Consider the following 19,789-nt stretch of genomic DNA (forward strand, 5'->3'; position numbering starts at 1 on the left):
TCATTTTAACAAATTCAAAACCTTGAAAAGCAATAAGAATAAACCCAATGCTCCATGCTACTTTAAAACATTTAAAAATTATTACTGTAAGTGAACATTTAGGACATTAGCTTGCTAATTGGTCTATTCTGCTTATTTGCCAAGAATGTAAACAGGAAAAAAAAAAAAAACTCCTCTACTTCAGAGTAAAAATGTAACAGTTTTCCCACAGAAGTCTAAATATTATTTTCATCAAAACAGAGAATAAAATCTTTTCCTCATTAAAGTAAATGTCACAGGAAATTCGTCAGAGCTGACATTCTCCTCCTAATTGTAGAACCTTGCTCTCCCTCTTCTCCACTCCCCTCCCATCTCTTCTGAGGATCTGGGCAGAGAGGGCAAAGCCTAGATAATGCTACCAAGGATTGGCAAAATGTGGGCCAACACCAACATGCAGGCACTGCTAGTAGGAAAGTAAAACAGAAAAATCCCTCTGAGGAAAGACATGGCAATACCTAGCAAAGTGAAAGGTGTATATGGCCTGAGGCCTAGCAAGTCCACTCCTAAATTTTTTTTTTTCTTTTTTTTTTTTTGCGGTATGTGGGCCTCTCACTGCTGTGGCCTCTCCCGTTGCTGAGCACAGGCTCTGGATGCGCAGGCTCAGAGGCCATGGCTCACGGGCCCAGCCGCTCCGCGGCATGTGGGATCTTCCCGGACCGGGGCACGAACCCGTGTCCCCTGCATCGGCAGGCGGACTCTCAACCACTGCGCCACCAGGAAAGCCTCTAAATATCTTTTGCACCGTGCATGGGGAGCTATAGATCAGATTATTTGTTACAGCAGTGTTGGTAAGAGTGAAAAATAGGAAACAATCTAAATGTCCATCAATAGCAAAAAAGATACTTCAATTAATATTAATATTAATACAGAGGTCTAAAATTATATGCATCGATACGGACAAATCTCAAAAAAATGTCAAGCAAAAAAAAGGTAGTAGAAAGGCACACAAAATTTGATCATTTCACTTACATAAAGTCTGAAAACATTCAAAAATACAGTATTATTTATGGATAATATAAGCAGGGAAATAAGCAGCATATTCAAGTTAATATAATATCCAAGGTAATATATGATATATGATACAATAAAGATCGTATACATTTATTATGATATATGATATTTGTTGTATCATATGCATATCATATCATGAACATCCATGTACACCACAGCCCTGTATAAAATATAAAACATTTCAGATACAATTAAAGCACTCTCTTATCCCAAGCTCCTGATTTCGATATCTGTGTCTGTTTCTGTTTTGTAAATAAGTTCATTTGTATCTTTTTTAAATTAGATTCCACATATGAGTGATATATGATACTTGTAGATGAACATACAAATACTACTATATATAAGATAGATAACCAACAAGGACCTACTGTATAAATAGCACAGGGAACTCTACTCAATATTGTATGATAACCTATATGAGAAAAGAATCTGAATCACTTTGCTGTATACCTGAAACTAACACAACATTGTAAATCAACTACACTCCAATGAAATTAAAATATTAAAAAAAGAAACAAATAAAGCCCTCTCTCAGAGTTCATGCCCCTTGCCTCCCTCTCCAGAGGTAACCAGTATCCTGAATTTGCTTCTTGAACTTTATACTTTGCCAGGATTATATACGCCAGAGCGATAGCCTCCTGCAAAGCATGACGCGTTGGCAGGAATTCTGAAAGGACGTTTGAAAATACTTCGTTTCAAGGCAACCTATGAAATGAGGTAAAATATTTGCAAATAATATATCTGATAACAAGTTAATATCCAAAATATATAAAGAACTCATACAACTCAATGGCAAAAAGAAAGTGTGATTAAAAAATGGACAGAGGATCTGAATACACGTTTTTCCAAAGAAGACATACAAATGGCCAACAGGTACATGAAAAGATGCTCAACATCACTAATCATCAGGGAAATGCAAAGCAAACCCACAATGAGATATCACCACACACCTGTTGGGATGGTTACTGTCAAAAAGATAAGAAATAACAAGTGTTGGCAAGGATGTGGAGAAAAGGGAATCCTTGTGCATTGTTGGTGGGAATATAAATTGGTGTGTGTGGAAGTTCTTTAAAAAATTAAAAATAGAACTACCATATGACTCAGCAATTCCACTTCTGGGTATTTATCCAAAGAAAACGGAAACACTAATTTAAAATGATATGTGTACCACATGTCCATCTGCAGCATTCTTCACAATAGCCAAAACACAGAAACAACCTAAGTGGCCACTGACGATGAATGAATAAAGAAAATGTGGTGTATATATGTATATACAATGGATATTATTCAGCCATAAAAAAAATGAAATCCTGGGCTTCCCTGGTGGCACAGTGGTTGAGAGTCCGCCTGCCGATGCAGGGGACATGGGTTCATGCCCCAGTCCGGGAGGATCCCACATGCCGCGGAGCGGCTAGGCCCGTGAGCCATGGCCACTGAGCCTGTGCTCCGCAATGGAAGAGGCTACAACAGTGAGAGGGCCATGTACCACACACACACACACACACAAAAAAATGAAATCCTGCCACAACATGGACGGACCTTGAGGGCATTATGCTAAGTCAGACAGAAAAAGACAAATATCATATGATCTCACTTATATGTGGAATCTTAAAAAAAAATCAAATTAAAAAATTCCAGAAAGCAAGCTCAGAGATACAGAGAACAGATTGGTGGTTGCCAGAGGTGGAGGGTGGGAAGTGGGCAAAATGGGTGAAGGGGATCAAAAGGTACAAACTTCCAGTTATAAAAGAAGTAAGTCCTCGGGATGTAATTCACAGCATGGTGACTATAGGTAATAATTACTGTATATTTGAAAGTGGCTAACAGAGTAAATCTGAAAAGTTCTCATCACCAGAAAAAAAAAAAAAACTTGTAACTATGTGTGGTGGTGGACCTAACTAGACTTACTGTGATCATTTTGCAATATATACAACTATCGAATCATTACATTGCACACCTACAACTCATATAATGTTATATGTCAATTACACCTCAATAAAACTAAAAATTAAATACTCAATATTAAGAGGAAAAGACAAGACCTCCTTTCCTCTTATAGTGAAGACAGCCTGGAAGAATGGGGAAGAGCCTGAGCAGCCTTGCCCAGGAGAGCCGGGGCCACTACAGCTGCCCTGGGCAGAGGAACAGCCCAGCTCGAAGGCTGTGGGAGGAAAGCTAGAGGCAGCGGTTAGGACGGTGACCTGCAGCCTGGCTCTGTCCCACAGAGAATCCATTGCCACAACCTCCACCACCACCCCACTCCCCCCGACACACACACACACACACACACACACACACACACACACACACACACACTAAGTTTACCACAAGTCAGTCCCACATCACCACAGCAAAGCAACAGTTGGGTTGGTTAAAATGAATGGAGGAATAACATAGAATTTTACAACAATGTTCCCACTTTTAAAGCAAGTAATTTCAGGTAATCACAAACTCACCTCAGGTCAAACCAACAAATGTTTGTTACTATATTTACTGTATTCCTAGCTTTGTGCCAGTCATGCTACTTAAAATTATGTTTTAGCTCCATACAGTTTTTTTTTTTTTTGGCTGCGTTGAGTCTTCGTTGCTGCACGTGGGCTTTCTCTAGTTGCAGTGAGTGGGGGCTACTCTTCGTTGTGGTGCGGTGTGGTGCACAGGCTTCTCATGGCGATGGCTTCTCTTGTGGAGCACAGGCTCTAGAGTGCAGGCTCAGTAGTTGTGGCACGTGGGCTCAGTAGTTGTGGCACATGGGCTCAGTCGTTGTGGCTCACGGGCTCTAGAGCACAGGCTCAGTAGTTGTGGTGCACGGGCTTAGTTGCTCCACGGCATGTGGGATCTTCCCGGACCAGGGCTCGAACCCGTGTCCCCTGCATTGGCAGGCAGATTCTTAACAACTGCGCCACCAGGGAAGTCCCCAGATATGCTACTTAAAACAAGCATAAAACTCCACCCCTGCCTTGAAGAGGAAACCCACTCTCTTGCTGATGAGCCAAGATTTAGATATATATAAAACAACTAGGAAGCAGTACAGCTACCATTTTCAACCAGTTACTATGACCTAGACCCTTTACTAAGGGCTTTATATACATTACCTAATTTTACCATCACAAAACTATTTGATATGCATTATCACTGCCATTTTACCAATGAGGAAACCAAGGCAGAGACAAGTAGGCTAGCACACCCACGGTTATATGGTAACTAGTGGAGCCTGCATCTGAATCTAAGCTCATTGACCCTAAGCTCTGGTAAGCTTATCTACCTAGAGCCATAAACTGATGGGCTGGAGTAGTAGCGTTGAGGTCCTGCAGGTAGTTGGATACTGCCTTGGGCCTGGAGGAATGGGATGAATTAGACAGGAGAGGAGGGAAACAGGAACCCTAATGTTTTGCTGATGGGAGAGTTAACTGCCATTCTGGAAAGCAATGTGGTACTACTTGGCAACACTAAGGATGTGTATTCTCTATGATTCAAGAATCCCACTCCTGGATATGTATCTCAGAGAAATTCTCACAGTAGCCAATAAATGGACATATATGAGAATGTGCAATGGTATTGGGTTGGCCAAAAAGTTCGTTCAGGTTTTCCTGTAACATTGTGGAAAAACCCAAATGAACTTTTTGGCCAACCCAATATTTTGGGAAAGTTGGAGGCAGGCAAGCTAGATATTTATGTTGAGGAAATGGATAAGAAAATATGGTTTAGGGGCTTCCAGGAAGATGGTGGAAGAGTAAGACGCGGAGATCACCTTCTTCCCCACAGATACACCAGAAATACATCTACACGTGGAACAACTCCTACAGAACACCTACTGAACGCTGGCAGAAGACCTCAGACTTCCAAAAAGGCAAGAAATCCCCCACGTACCTGGGCAGGGCAAAAGAAAAAAGAATAAACAGAGACAAAAGGATAGGGACGGGACCTGCACCAGTGGGAGGGAGCTGTGAAGGAGGAAAAGTTTCCACACACTAGGAAGCCCCTTCGCGGGCAGAGACTGCGGGTGGCAGAGGGGGAAAACTTCGGAGGCGCGGAGGAGAGCGCAGCCACAGGGATGCGGAGAGGAAAGCGGAGAGATTCCCGCAGAGAGGATCGGTGCCGACCCACACTCACCAGCCCGAGAGGCTTGTCTGCTCACCCGCCGGGGCGGGCAGGGCTGGGAGCTGAGGCGCTGGGAGAGGACTGGGGTTGGCAGCGTGAACACAGCCTGCAGGGGGTTAGTGCACCACGGCTGGTCGGGAGGGAGTCCGGGGCAGGGTCTGCAGCTGCCGAAGAAGCAAGAGACTTTTTCTTCCCTCTTTGTTTCCTGGTGCGCGGGGGGAGGGGATTAAGAACGCTGCTTAAAAGAACTCCAGAGACGTGCGCGAGCCGCGGCTAAAAGCGCGGACCCCAGAGACAGGCATGGGACGCTAGGCCTGTTGCTGCCGCCACCAAGAGGAATGTGTGCGAGCACAGGTCACTATGCACAACCCCCTTCCGGGGAGCCTGTGCAGCCCGCCACTGCCAGGGTCCCGGGATCCAGGGACAACTTCCCCGGGAGAACGCACGGCCCGCCTCAGGCTGGTGCAACTTCACGCCGGCCTCTGTCACCGCAGGCCCGTCCCGCACTCCGTGCCCCTCCCTCCCCTCCAGCCTGAGTGAGCCAGAGCCCCTGAATCAGCGGCTCCTTTAACCCCGTCCTGTCTGAGCGAAGAACAGACGCCCTCCGGTGACCTACATGCACAGGCGGGGCCAAATCCAAAGCTGAGCCCCTGGGAGCTGTGAAAACAAAGAAGAGAAAGGGAAATCTCTCCCAGCAGCCTCAGAAGCAGCGGATTAAAGCTCCACAATCAACTTGATGTACCCTGCATCTGTGGAATACATGAATAGACAACGAATCATCCCAAATTGAGGAGGTGTACTCTGAGAGCAAGATTTCTGATTTTTTTCCCGTTTTCCTCTTTTTGGGAGTGTGTATGTGTATGCTTCTGTGTTAGATTTTGTCTGTATAGCTTTGCTTCCACCATTTGTCCTAGGGTTCTATCCATCCGATTCTTTTTTCTTTTTTTACTTTTCTTTAAAATTTTTTTCTTAATAATTATTTTTTATTTTAATAACTTTATTTTATCTTACTTTGTTTTATTTTACTTTATCGTCTCTCTTTTTATCCTTCCTTCCTTCCTCCCTCCATTCTTTCTTTTCTTTCTTTCTACTTCTACTAATTCTTTCTTTCTACTTTTTCTCCCTTTTATTCTGAGCCGTGTGGATGAAAGGCTCTTGGTGTTGCAGCCAGGAGACAGTGCTGTGCCTCTGAGGTGGGAGAGCCAACCTTAGGACACTGGTCAACAAGAGACCTCCCAGCTACACATAATATTAAACGGTGAAAATCTCCCAGAGATCTCCATCTCAACACAAACACCCAGCTTCACTCAACGACCAGCAAGCTACACTGCTGGACACCCTATGCCAAAAAACTTGAAAGACAGGAACACAACCACACCCATTAGCAGAGAGGCTGCCTAAAATCATAAGTCCACAGACACCCCAAAACACACCAACAGATGTCGCACTCCCACAAGAAAGACAAGATCCAGCTTCATCCACCACAACACAGGCACTAGTCCCCTCCACCAGGAAGCCTACACAACCCACTGAACAAACCTCAGCCACTGGGGACAGGCACCAAAAACAACGGGAACTACAAACCTGCAGCCTGCAAAAATGAGACCCCAAACACAGTAAGATAAGCAAAATGAGAAGACAGAAAAACACACAGCAGTTGAAGGAGCAAGATAAAAACCCACCAGACCTAACAAATGAGGAGGAAATAGGCAGTCTACCTGAAAAAGAATTCAGAATAATGATAGTAAAGATGATCCAAAATCTTGGAAATAGAGTAGACAAAATGCAAGAAACATTCAACAAGGACCTAGAAGAACTAAAGATGAAACAAACAACGATGAACAACACAATAAATGAAATTAAAAATACTCTAGATGGGATCAATAGCAGAATAACTGAGGCAGAAGAACGGATAAGTGACCTGGAAGATAAAATAGTGGAAATAACTACTGCAGAGCAGAATAAAGAAAAAAGAATGAAAAGAACTGAGGACAGTCTCAGAGACCTCTGGGACAACATTAAACACACCAACATTCGAATTATAGGGGTTCCAGAAGAAGAAGAGAAAAAGAAAGGGACTGAGAAAATATTTGAAGAGATTATAGTTGAAAACTTCCCTAATATGGGAAAGGAAACAGTTAATCAAGTCCAGGAAGCACAGAGAGGCCCATACAGGATAAATACAAGGAGAAATACGCCAAGACACATATTAATCAAACTGTCAAAAATTAAATACAAAGAAAACATATTAAAAGCAGCAAGGGAAAAACAACAAATAACACACAAGGGAATCCCCATAAGGTTAACAGCTGATCTTTCAGCAGAAACTCTGCAAGCCAGAAGGGACTGGCAGGACATATTTAAAGTGATGAAGGAGAAAAACCTGCAACCAAGATTACTCTACCCAGCAAGGATCTCATTCACATTTGATGGAGAAATTAAAACCTTTACAGACAAGCAAAACCTGAGAGAGTTCAGCACCACCAAACCAGCTCTACAACAACTGCTAAAGGAACTTCTCTAGGCAAGAAACACAAGAGAAGGAAAAGACGTACAATAACAAACCCAAAACAAGTAAGAAAATGGGAATAGGAACATACATATCGATAATTACCTTAAATGTAAATGGACTAAATGCTCACACCAAAAGACACAGATTGGCTGAATGGATACAAAAACAAGACCCATATATATGCTGTCTACAAGAGACCCACTTCAGACCTAGAGACACATACAGACTGAAAGTGAGGGGATGGAAAAAGATATTCCATGCAAATGGAAACCAAAAGAAAGCTGGAGTAGCAATTCTCATATCACACAAAATAGACTTTAAAATAAAGACTATTACAAGAGACAAAGAAGGACACTACATAATGATCAAGGAATCAATCAAAGAAGAAGATATAACAATTGTAAATATTTATGCACCCAACATAGGAGCACCTCAATACATAGGGCAAATACTAACAGCCATAAAAGGGGAAATCGACAGTAACACATTCACAGTAGGGGACTTTAACACCCCACTTTCACCAATGGACAGATCATCCAAAATGAATATAAATAAAGAAACACAAGCTTTAAATGATACATTAAACAAGATGCACTTAATTGATATTTATAGGACACTCCATCCAAAAACAACAGAATACACATTTTTCTCCAGTGCTCATGGAACATTCTCCAGGATAGATCATATCTTGGGTCACAAATCAAGCCTTGGTAAATTTAAGAAAATTGAAATTGTATCAAGTATCTTTTCCGACCACAACGCAATGAGTCTAGATATCAATTACAGGAAAAGATCTGTAAAAAATACAAACACATGGAGGCTAAACAATACGCTACTTAATAACGAAGTGATCACTGAAGAAATCAAAGAGGAAATAAAAAAATACCTAGAAACAAATGACAATGGAGACACAACGACCCAAAACCTATGGGATGCAGCAAAAGCAGTTCTAAGACGGAAGTTTATAGCAATACAAGCCCACCTTAAGAAACAGGAAACATCTCAAATAAACAACCTAACCTTGCACCTAAAGCAATTAGAGAAAGAAGAAAAAAAACACCCCAAAGTTAGCAGAAGAAAAGAAATCATAAAAATCAGATCAGAAATAAATGAAAAAGAAATGAAGGAAATGATAGCAAAGATCAATAAAACTAAAAGCTGGTTCTTGGAGAAGATAAACAAAATAGATAAACCATTAGCCAGACTCATAAAAAAAAGGGAGAAGACTCAAATCAATAGAATTAGAAATGAAAAAGGAGAAGTAACAACTGACACTGCACAAATACAAAAGATCATGAGAGAATACTACAAGCAACTCTATGCCACTAAAATGGACAACCTGGAAGAAATGGACAAGTTCTTAGAAATGCAAAACCTGCCAAGACTGAATCAGGAAGAAATAGAAAATATGAACAGACCAATCACAAGAACTGAAATTGAAACCGTGATTAAAAATCTTCCAAAAAACAAAAGCCCAGGGCCAGATGGCTTCACAGGCGAATTCTATCAAACATTTAGAGAAGAGCTAACACCTACCCTTCTCAAACTCTTCCAAAATATAGCAGAGGGAGGAACACTCCCAAATTCATTCTACGAGGCCACCATCACCTTGATACCAAAACGAGACAAGGATGTCACAAAGAAAGAAAACTACAGGTCAATATCACTGATGAACATAGATGCAAAACTCCTCAACAAAATACTAGCAAACAGAATCCAACAGCACATTAAAAGGATCATACACCATGATCAAGTGGGGTTTATTCCAGGAATGCAAGGATTCTTCAATATATGCAAATCAATCAACGTGATACACCATATTAACAAGTTGAAGGAGAAAAACCATATGATCATCTCAATAGATGCAGAGAAAGCTTTCGACAAAATTCAACACCCATTTATGATAAAAGCCCTGCAGAAAGTAGGCAAAGAGGAAACTTTCCACAACATAATAAAGGCCATATATGACAAACCCACAGCCAACATCATCCTGAATGGTGAAAAACTGAAAGCATTTCCACTAAGATCAGGAACAAGACAAGGCTGCCCACTCTCACCGCTCTTATTCAACATAGTTTTGGAAGTTTTAGCCACAGCAATCAGAGAAGAAAAGGAAATAAAAGGAATCCAAATCGGAAAAGAAGAAGTAAAGCTGTCACTGTTTGCAGATGACATGATACTATACATAGAGAATCCTAACGATGCTACCAGAAAACTACTAGAGCTAATCAATGAATTTGGTAAAGTAGCAGGATACAAAATTAATGCACAGAAATCTCTGGCATTCCTGTACACTAATGATGAAAAATCTGAAAGTGAAATCAAGAAAACACTCCCATTTACCACTGCAACAAAAAGAATAAAATATTTAGGAATAAACCTACCTAAGGAGACAAAAGACCTGTATGCAGAAAATTATAAGACACTGATGAACGAAATTAAAGATGATACAAATAGAGGGAGAGATATACCATGTTCTTGGATTGGAAGAATCAACATTGTGAAAATGACTATACTATCCAAAGCAATCTACAGATTCAATGCAATCCCTATCAAACTATCACTGGCATTTTTCACAGAACTAGAGCAAAAGATTTCACAATTTGTAGGGAAACACAAAGGACCCCAAATAGCCAAAGCAATCTTGAGAACGAAAAATGGAGCTGGAGGAATCAGGCTCCCTGACTTCAGACTATACTACAAAGCTACAGTAATCAAGACAGTATGGTACTGGCACAAAAACAGAAAGATAGATCAATGGAACAGGATAGAAAGCCCAGAGATAAACCCATGCACATATGGTCACCTTATCTTTGATAAAGGAGGCAGGAATGTACAGTGGAGAAGGGACAGCCTCTTCAATAAGTGGTTCTGGAAAAACTGGACAGGTACATGTAAAAGTATGAGATTAGATCACTCCCTAACACCATACACAAAAATAAGCTCAAAATGGATTAAAGACCTAAATGTAAGGCCAGAAACTATCAAACTCTAAGAGGAAAACATAGGCAGAACACTCTATGACATAAATCACAGCAAGATCCTTCTTGACCCACCTCCTAGAAAAATGGAAATAAAAACAAAAATAAACAAATGGGACCTAATGAAACTTCAAAGCTTTTGCACAGCAAAGGAAACCATAAACAAGACCAAAAGACAACCGTCAGAATGGGAGAAAATATTTCCAAATGAAGCAACTGACAAAGGATTAATCTCCAAAATTTATAAGCAGCTCATGCAGCTTAATAACAAAACAACAAACAACCCAATCCAAAAATGGGCAGAAGACCTAAATAGACATTCCTCCAAAGAAGATATACAGATTGCCAACAAGCACAGGAAAGAATGCTCAACATCATTAATCATTAGAGAAATGCAAATCAAAACTACAATGAGATATCATCTCACACCAGTCAGAATGGCCATCATCAAAAAATCTAGAAACAATAAATGCTGGAGAGAGTATGGAGAAAAGGGAACCCTCTTGCACTGCTGGTGGGAATGTAAATTGATACAGCCACTGTGGAGAACAGTATGGAGGTTCCTTAAAAAACTACAAATAGAACTACCATATGACCCAGCAATCCCACTACTGGGCATATACCCTGAGAAAACCATAATGCAAAAGGAATCATGTACCAAAATGTTCATTGCAGCTCTATTTACAATAGCCCGGAGGTGGAAACAACGTAAGTATCCATCATCGGATGAATGGATAAAGAAGATGTGGCACATATATACAATGGAATATTACTCAGCCATAAAAAGAAACGAAATTGAGCTATTTGTAATGAGGTGGACAGACCTAGAGTCTGTCATACAGAGTGAAGTAAGTCAGAAAGAGAAAGACAAATACCATATGCTAACACATATATATGGAATTTAAGAAAAAAAAATGTCATGAAGAACCTAGGGGTAAGACAGGAATAAAGACACAGACCTACTAGAGAATGGACTTGAGGATATGGGGAGGGGGAAGGGTAAGCTGTGACAAAGCGAGAGAGAGGCATGGACATATATACACTACCAAATGTAAGGTAGATAGCTAGTGGGAAGCAGCTGCATAGCACAGGGAGATCAGCTTGGCGCTTTGTGACCGCCTGGAGGGGTGAGATAGGGAGGGTGGGAGGGAGTGAGACGCAAGAGTGAAGAGATATGGGAATATATGTATAACAGATTCACTTTGTTACAAAGCAGAAACTAACACACCATTGTAAAGCAATTATACTCCAATAAAGATGTAAAAAAAAAAAAAGAAAATATGGTTTAATGGATAAGTACTCTATGGTGGATTTTCACTTGACTTCACTTCATTGCTTTGAAGCAATAAACCAGATGTATTAGCTTAGGCTGCCGTTCAAAATATCATAGACTAGGAGGCTGAAACAACAGAAACTGATTTCTCACAGTTCTCACAGTTCAAGATAAAGGTGCTGGCCAGGCCAATTCAGTTGCCTAGTGAGGGTTCTATTCTTGGTTTGCAGACTGCCAATTTCTCAGTGTGTCCTCACAGGGCAGTGAGAGAGAGAGCAAGCTCTCTGGTGTCTTTTTCATAAGGGCATGAATTTCATCATGGGAGCCCCACCGTCATGACCCCATCTAAACCTAATGACCTCCTAAGGTCCCATCTCCAAATACCATCACGCTGCAGGGTCAGGGCTTCTATATATGGATTTGGGGAGGACATATAGCACCAGATGTACATATAGCAAAACAGATCCTTAAAACATATCATTGGGTGAAAAATGGTATCTGTAGCATACAATATCATTTATACATCTTTTAAAAACAAAAAATAATGCTACATATTTTTTAAGAACACATGCAGATTCAAGAATGCGCATCAAAGACATCTGTATGGAAGCCTGTATAAAGTGGAAAGGGAATGAGACTAGGGGTTGGGAATGATGAGGAACAAAAATACATAAAACAAGAGAGAGACCTTGCACAGATCAATGATGATATTGGGCCATAAATGGAGGAATATAATTAATTCACCTCTTCGCACCTCACATTAAAAAAATGATGGATTTGAATGAGAGGTGAGAAGTAGGCAGACGAGGCAAGCTGCTAGTGCAGCTGAGCAGGCACAAGGTGAGAAAGGCCTGCACAAGTGTGAAGACAATGGGAGTGGGAAGGAAGGGACATCCTATAGGACAAGGACATGCAAACTATTATTGAGGAAGGGCAAGTTTGATTGTTTCTTTTCCCAAATCATTTCAGACCCACACTTTTATAAAATACAATAAAATTCATTATAAAAAACTGAAACAAAGACATAAAAACTTACAAGCCCACTAAATCACACCCTTGGATATCATGGCAAGGTCATATTGCTATATAAGTTTCTAAAGACTCCCAATGTCACAAACAAACACCATACTTGGAGTAGCACTGCTACAGTAGACAGCAGGTAAAGAAACCAACATCTGTGATTGGATGTGTTAAGAAAGGAAGAATGGGCTTCCCTGGTGGCGCAGTGGTTGAGAGTCTGCCTGCCGATGCAGGGGACATGGGTTCGTGCCCCGGTCCGGGAAGATCCCACATGCCGCGGAGCGGCTGGGCCCGTGAGCCATGGCCACGGAGCCTGTGCGTCCGGAGCCTGTGCTCCGCAATGGGAGAGGCCACAACAGTGAGAGGCCCGTGTACCGCAAAAAAAAAAAAAAAAAAAGGAAGAATGATGGGAGGTGACTTGCAAGTTTCATGCCAGCCTCACTTCCACTTTGGAAGGGGTGGGGGGAGAGCAGAAAAAGCAATAAGGGGGACGAAGTACTTCTTGCACCTGGCTCCTTAGCCTATATATTGCTACAGCTCCCAAGCATGGCCATAACAGCACTGGCTGAGTTTCTCACTTCTGAAATTTCTGAAAGAAACTAAAGCAGTGGACTGAACCTGAAGAGCCCTCAGCAAGGCTGGCCTTCCCTTTCCTGGTCACCCTCACAGCAGCAAGGGAAAGAGAAGGGACTGGAAGAAGTAAAGGGATTCTCCCCCACCAACCATACACATATACAACTGCTATGAACTCGTCAGTACATTTTTGTCCAGCTAGTGACAATGACTAAGTATACCGTACAATGGGGCCTTTTTCTTTAAACGTAAGATCTATCAATGCTATGAAAATTGAAGAGAAACCACAATGTGTAAAATTCAGAAGGTAGTTCAATCAAGTTCCTGCTAAATTGATGAGCAATTTCTCTATGCAGAGTATTAGCTGGATACTTGTTAAATATTTCCAATTCTTTTGCTAAATAAAATCAAATCAGCCAGACCAAATTCTTAAATATTTTTTAACATGAAAAGAACTATTACTAAATCCTTCCCAAAACTCTTGGTTTGTGTAACACATTCAAACCCCCAAAATCAACAATACACATATGCTTCTTTAAAGTTCAGTAATGTCAATTTCTGTTGTTATTCTCACCAGCATAGCATACAAAATTCCATTTCTAACTTGAAATTTCAATTCAAAATTCTATACCTCAGAAACCAATTGCTTGAGGATTTGTTTGGTATGATGTAAAAGCCCATAGGGCACCTGTTTCAAATGTTTGCCCCTCCCAATAAACACACACACACACACACACACACACACACACACACACACACACACACTTGAGATTTGCCATTATAATCTCTTAGGATCACATGTCACCCTGCCCTTTGCCCTAGTAACTGTGAAATGGTGCTCAGTCTCAGTCCAAAGAAATTAGGCAAATGTCTTAGCAAATGATAAAATCAGGAACATACTATCCACAGATCCAGTGTTCCTTGATATCTCAACTCCTCGGGTCCCATCCCACTTACAGCACCACTACTGGAAAGGCAGCAGCCAAATCCGGACTCTCCTTGATGTTTCACATCAAATTAATAGCTGGTACCACCATCCCTTCCTTGTTGCTAAAGATTGGAAGAGCAATTTTATCACATGACTGGATTGATTAATAAATAATCAGTAAGTTGCCAGGGCGACCACAGAAACCGTAAAGCTAACCCAAACTGAGAAGCGGGTTATAGTCATCAGTATCAGGAGTTGTTTATCCATTTATAATCTCTCTTTTAGAGCTTCAGCACATCAGAGTCTCTTTGTTTCTATCTAGACTGCGTCCAAAGCCCAGAGGCTTGACAACCACATGACAAAGGCAAGAAGAATAAGGTGCTTGGTAAGAACCTGATAGCTCATTAGGGCCACCATTAGCTAGAAGCCTATCTTTGCAGATGTGAATATCATTATCATAGCCATAAAAGCTGACATGTGTAGCAGTGCGCTAAGTACTTTAGAAACACTAAAGTCTTTTAATTTTCAGAGCAAATCTCTGAGTATGCTTTATCATTATCCCCATTTTATAGATGGGGATACTCAGGAACAGAGTTTACGTAATTTGTCCAAGATCAGTCAACTACTATAGTGAATCCAGGATGAAAACTCAGTGCCTGAGCCCTTAGGCATTAGGCCTTGCATTGTCTGAGCTCTCTTAGAGAAAAGGAATAGATCTCCTCTTGTTTAAGTCATCAGGGTAGAATTACTACTTTTGCTTTTGACAAACATAATAATGAGAATGACCACCGTGACATGGAAGAGAGGAAACAGATCAGATAATTGGACCTGGGCTCAATCCCTTAAGAGCAGAACAGGTATTAGAGAGTACTGTAGATACCCTTTTATAGTCACCAGAAGTTACTAAAAATTGGGGGCCTGAAGAAAGCCAGTTAATATTTAATATTTTAATATATATTAACAACACTTACTTTTCTAACTACTTTTTGAGGCTTATGGAAATTACGAATTATCTGAAACTATCACTCTTAGATATTCCTGCCTGATCAGGTTTGAGACTAGTTTGCTTCTGCTCCATGAATAGGTTTTTTTCTCTCCCTTCATAGCATATTTATTTCAGAAATTCATTTTCTCTTTTCTTCTTTTCTGTACTTTTATAGAGAAAAAGAAGTCATTCAGCAAATACCGTGAACCTCCCAGAGAAAATAACAACAAAATTGCCTTGGGTAGAGCTTAGGACCATAAGAGCATGAAAGCTATCATTACTTATTAATAAAGCTAAATCACTCAAAAAGAAACCCTAAATGTAAAAATAAAAAGTCATGTCAAAGAAAACTTCAAACATTTTTAAGCTAATTTTCCTCTCTTTCCAAACCTAACTTGGAAAAAATGTACTCATGAATCTTAGCCATTCAAGTCAATATAACAAGATTGGTTTTATATACTTAATAATGTATTTAAATCAGTAGAGTAGGGGGCTTCCCTGGTGGTGCAGTGGTTGAGAGTCCGCCTGCCGATGCAGGGGACATGGGTTCGTGCCCCGGTCTGGGAAGATGCCACATCCCGCGGAGCGACTGGGCCCGTGAGCCATGGCCGCTGAGCCTGCGTGTCCGCAGCCTGTGCTCTGCAACGGGAGAGGCCACAACAGTGAGAGGCCCGTGTACCGCAAAAAAAAAAAATCAGTAGAGTAAAAAATAAAATTAAATCGATAAGATCTAGAAAGATGTGCATCCCCTTCCTCAGAAAACACTGTCCCGTTTTTTTCCTCTAAATAATTCAACCCAAAGTACCAATCAAAAGAATTCTAAAGACTTCCCCCAAAGTCAGTTAACATCACTGGCTCATTGTAGCTGATTAGTACATCCATTTCCAAATTCCTTCTCCCTTGCTGGTCTACATTTAGAAGCTAGAAAAGGCTAAATACTCCACTTGTTTCCTCAGCCTCCTTTTCAGAATTCTGTTCTGGGATTCTAGAAAAGGCTTTTGTCCTCCTGAGCCACGGGACAAATGCAGGTGATGCTGCCCCTAGCTCACCTTTTCTTGCCTTGAGATGTATACATAATGCCTGGAGCTGCAGCAGCCACCCTGGGATCATGGCAGGAAGGTGAGGAGGATTGCAGAGATGCTGGCTCAAAGTTGAGCCTTTAAATGTATGCCAGCAGCCACCTACCTCCAGACTTCCTGTTTGGTTAAAAAAAATAAATCCCTGCTTGTTTAAGCCTCTATTGGTCAGGTATTCCATTACTTGCAGTATAAAGCATTACAAATTAATGCATTTAGTCTTTAAAAGCTGTGCTTTAATGCCTTTTTTTTTTGCGGTACGCGGGCCTCTCACTGTTGTGGCCTCTCCCGTTGCGGAGCACAGGCTCCAGACGCGCAGGCTCAGTGGCCATGGCTCACGAGCCCAGCCGCTCTGCGGCATGTGGGATCTTCCCGGACCAGGGCACGAACCCGCATCCCCTGAATCGGCAGGCGGACTCTCAACCACTGTGCCACCAGGGAAGCCCTTTAATGCCTTTTTTAAAAAACAGAATAAGATTATTAAGTGACCTACCTAAAGTGTAATTTTCTTTATACATTGAGAAAAATAAATATCTTCTCAAACTTTGAGCACAATACATATTAGTAAAGTTTATTACCTTCACTGACTTAAGGGATATGCTTGAGATTAATTCTAGAATTTATGGAGAGGGACAACTGATTCTACTGATAAGACTAGAAGAATAGAAAAGCTAAAGGCAGCTGTGAGTCGTATACACATGAGCAGTACGAAACCACAAGTTCATGATCTGTCCCAATACCTGCCTTATGAATATTATGGAGGAAAGCCTACGTCAAGGTAAAACCAGAGAGTTGTTCATGGGATGGAGGTTCATGAGTGTGTGTGTGTGTGTGTGTGTGTGCGCGCGCGCGCGCACGCACACACGCGCATTGGGAGTATGTAGGCTGAAGTAAGCTCCTTGTAACACCCAAGTTCAGCACTCCTGTAATAACATACTGGCTATACTAGCATCTGATGCAAGTTGATGGTCGAAGGAAGTGGCACCAGGAAACAAAGCACCTGCAACACAGTATAACAGTCATATCTGACCTCCCTCTCCCCCAGCAAAGAATCTGTGGGCTTTAGGAACCATGGGCCACTCAGGGTAAGACCTATGGATTAAAAAATCTTGGGTCAGAGTGGAGGGGTGAGATAGAAGGGCAGCACAGCTTCCAGCTATACTTCATGAATTGCTAAAGACTTTCAGGGACAGAGGCAGCCTTTTCCCATAGCTGTGAGGTAAGTAGATGATGGAAGTCCAATGGTAGGAGGGGGTGGTGACTGTGTAATTGTGCTGGGTGTGTCTTAGGACTGGAATCTGAACATCTGCATCAACAGTCCGTGATGCCACAAGATCAAGGATTAACACAAAAATTATAATCTGATACTCATGACAATGATACTTAAAAGTGGGAAACATTAAAGGTACCTAAATGAAAGTGAGGTTTCCATACTTCATTTGAAGTGGTAAAACACTGATAGCAATAGACCAAAGTCTATATAAGTTGCACATATATACTGCAATATCCAGAACAACCACTATGAAAATTATACTAAGAGATATACTCAAAAACACTATAAATAAATCAAAATAGAATCCTAAAAAAAGTCCCAGTAACCCACAGGAAGGTAAGAAAAGAGAAACAAAGAAACAGAAAACAGATAATAATATATCTGACATAAGCATTAACAAATCAATCACCTTAAATGTAAATGATATAAATACATTAATCAAAAGATAGAGATTTGCAGAGTAGATTTTAAAAGCATGACAAACTACATGCTGTACACAGGAAACTCATTTCAAATTCAATATGTAGGTCAGTTGGAAGTAAAAGGATGGGAAAAATACACCAGGGAAACACTAATTTTAAAAAAGCAAGAATGGCTATATCAGTATCTGATAACCTAGACTTCAGAGCAAAGAAAATTACTAGAGAAAAGAGGGACATTACATAATGATAAAAGAATCAATCCACCAGGAAGACACAACAAACTTAAATGTGTATGCACAGGACTTCCCTGGTGGCCCACTGGTTAAGAATCCACCTGCCAATGCAGAAGACATGGGTTCAAGCCCTGGTCCGGGAAGATCCCACATGCTGTGGAGCAACTAAGCCCATGCGCCACAACTACTGAGCCCACGTGCCACAACTACTGAAGCCCGTGTGCCTAGAGCCCGTGCTCTGCAACAAGAGAAGCCACTGCAATAAGAAGCCTGCACACCACAATGAAGAGGAGCCCCCGCTCACCGCAACTAGAGAAAGCCCACACGCATCAATGAAGACCCAATGCAGCCAAAAATAAATAAATAATTAAATTCATTAAAAAAAAATGTGTATGCACAAAACAACAGAACCTCAAAATATATGAAGCAAAACCAAAACAACAGAACCTCAAAATATATGAAGCAAAACCAACAGAGCTAAAAGGAGAAATAGACAAACCCACAATTATAGTTGGGGACTTCTACAATCCTCTCAGCAACCAACAGAACCTAATTAATATATATAGAACACTCCACCCAACAACGGCAGAATACAAACTCTTTTCTAGTGTGCATGAAACATTCACCAAGACAGACCATATTCAGGGCCATAAAAGAAATGTCAACAAATTTAAAAGAATGAAAATCATATAGATTATATTCTTTTGATAATGGAATGAAACTAGAAATCAATAACAGAAAGATAGCAGGAAAATCTCCAAATGCTTGGAAATTAAACAACACACTACTAAATAGTCTATGGGTCAAAGAGGAAATTGCAAAAGGAACTTTTAAAAACAGATATAACTGAAAGAATGAAAATACAACATACCAAAATATGTGGAATGCAGCTAAAGCAGTGTTGAGAGGGAAATTTATAACACTAAATAATTATATTAGAAATGAGGAAAGATCTCAAATCAACAGCCTAAGTTCCTACTTCAAGAAATTAGAAAAAGATGAGTAAAATACCCTAAAAGCAAGCATAAATAAGGAAATAACAAAAATTAGAGAAGAAATCAATGAAATTGATGAAAACAACAGAGAAAATCAATCAAATACAAAGCTTGTTCTTCAAAAAATATATCAATAAAATTGACAAATCTCTAGCAAGACTGAAAAAAATTTTTAAAGAGATAAGATACAAATCACCAATACCAGAAATGAAACAGGCGTTATCCTCACAGATCCTAGAGCCATTAAAAAGATAATGAGGGAACATTTTGACCAATGTTACATATGTAAATTCAAACACTTAGAAAAAAATTGATAAATTTCTCAAAACCACAAACTAACAAAACTCAATCAAGATGAAATAATCTAAAT

General features: G+C 40.6%; 1 protein-coding gene across 1 annotated transcript in view; it reads right to left on the minus strand.

Moving 5' to 3' along the window:
* EFHC2 (EF-hand domain containing 2) overlaps positions 1-19,789 on the minus strand; it is a gene marked incomplete at both ends in the record, with an annotated part of 203,078 nt that overhangs the window by 154,377 nt on the left and 28,912 nt on the right.

The sequence above is a fragment of the Grampus griseus genome, assembly GCF_964374135.1.
Source record: "Grampus griseus genome assembly, chromosome: X".
Classification (NCBI taxonomy): domain Eukaryota; kingdom Metazoa; phylum Chordata; class Mammalia; order Artiodactyla; family Delphinidae; genus Grampus; species Grampus griseus.